The following is a 1,716-nucleotide window of genomic DNA, read 5'->3' as shown; positions in this document are numbered from 1 at the left end:
CATAGCATACAATAAAACATTTGTGTGTGTGTGCGTGCGTGCGTGAGTGCGTGCGTGTGTCTGTATTTCACTGTGTGCTTGCCAAACAAATGGTTAATGTGTTACGTGTAAGCATGATTGTACATGTATTTGTATTGACATCTCAACCATAAAAAACAAACATGTGCAACAACTAAACTCCATATAACACCTTACACATAACACTACTGTACTGGTAACACATGCATCACAGTTACTAAGCCCGCGCGTAGCCCGGGTTTCAGCTAGTGTTATTAAATGAAGGTACTGTTAGTAGGCTATTGGACTGTAAAATGAAAATTTGTACATTCTAACCCCCCTAAAATTTTCTCAACGGATTTAGACGTTTCACAAAATCGACCCTGGGACTGTGAAATCCGCGGATTTCCGCGGATCCGCGGAAGATTCTCATCCCTGTAAAATGGAGCGCTATTTCAACATAATACACAGACTTTGGTGCGCGATTTCAACCACTTTTATGAGGCGCGATGATGCGCGCACCATGGCACAATTTATGGTGCGCGGTGGAGCGCGAGCGCAATCGCGACCCTTAAAAATGAAAGCCTGGAATTGTATTCAGCGTGTAGCATTTCCAGCGTGCTAGAAATAAATGTGTGCTCACGGCGAGCTAGCAGCTGATTTTAGCTGTGTTGCCATCGTGTTCCTGATGATAAGGATGCGAAACAAGTGCTGTTACTGTGCTTACCTAAGATTATATTAGGTATAAATATGTTCGATTTGTTCTGATATGTTGATCAAAATAGAGTCATAACAAACCAATTGGCAGTGGTTATAAACCTACGCGACTCGCGGTTCTAGTATCTAGAGATATCTGGCTATAAATATTATTAAAAATTAGGTGTGGTGGATTCAATGGGTTTTGAAAAGTGGCAAATCGTTACTCAGAATGCACCAGATGACACCTGAAAATCACGGTCACAGTATATGCTCGGCGACTTTAGACTGCACACCTTTACCGATCACCGCAGGAACATTCCGCATTTGGAATTCACAGGGTTGGAGACCCTGTATATATATATTTGTGTATGTAGATGCGGATGCACGCTAGAAACATCGTGCCCAGCGGTTGCAATTGATTGATGATTTATGGATCATCAATCAATCGGTTTGTGCACATGTTATTCGATGAAGTACCGACAATCGCCACAAGCCATGTGTCAGCATTGACGTATCATTCTATTGATTTTTTTGCATACTGGTTCGACCACCAACCTAACGGCAACGAGGTACGAACGGCAATCTCACTGCAACCGTCCCTTTTCTCTCTTCTAGAGCGCACGGTCGTCCACGCTCCGACAAGTTGGGGGTCTGCACTTCTTCTGCGATCGGTTTCGGTTACGTAGACCGACGGACGGACGCCGGGGAAGATGACCAGCGGTGGTGGCGCCGGTAGAGCAAAACAGCACAACATGGGCACCGTCATGGCGCGACACAGCCTGCCGAAGATACCGACGATGATGGGGCAGACGACGCGCGTCGCGCAGAGCAAGACCGATCTGCTGGTGAGTCGGCGACCTCGTGGGTTGACCAGTGTTCGAAATAAGGGCTATTAGTCCAGTTGCCAAAATGTTGACCCTGCAATGTTAATTACTCTAAACTTTTTTCATGGAAATGTGTTCTATATAGTTATCAGCTCTCCTTTTAGCTTGGTTGCTACCTGTGCAACGTTGAGCATTT

The 1,716-nt window shown here is 45.3% G+C and overlaps 1 long non-coding RNA gene across 2 annotated transcripts in view; it reads left to right on the top strand.

Moving 5' to 3' along the window:
• The window catches only part of LOC106816942, a 19,962-nt gene extending 18,423 nt beyond the window's left edge, over nucleotides 1-1,539 (top strand). For both annotated transcript variants that reach the window (XR_001394962.1, XR_001394961.1), the window contains exon 3: nucleotides 1,312-1,539. This is a non-coding gene — a long non-coding RNA (uncharacterized LOC106816942). The remainder of the gene's footprint in view (nucleotides 1-1,311) is intronic.
• The last annotated feature ends 177 nt before the right edge of the window (nucleotides 1,540-1,716 follow it).

This window comes from Priapulus caudatus, unplaced genomic scaffold (genome assembly GCF_000485595.1).
Source record: "Priapulus caudatus unplaced genomic scaffold, Priapulus_caudatus-5.0.1 Scaffold1541, whole genome shotgun sequence".
NCBI classification, from domain to species: domain Eukaryota; kingdom Metazoa; phylum Priapulida; class Priapulimorpha; order Priapulimorphida; family Priapulidae; genus Priapulus; species Priapulus caudatus.
This window is presented reverse-complemented; position numbering and strand designations above follow the sequence as displayed.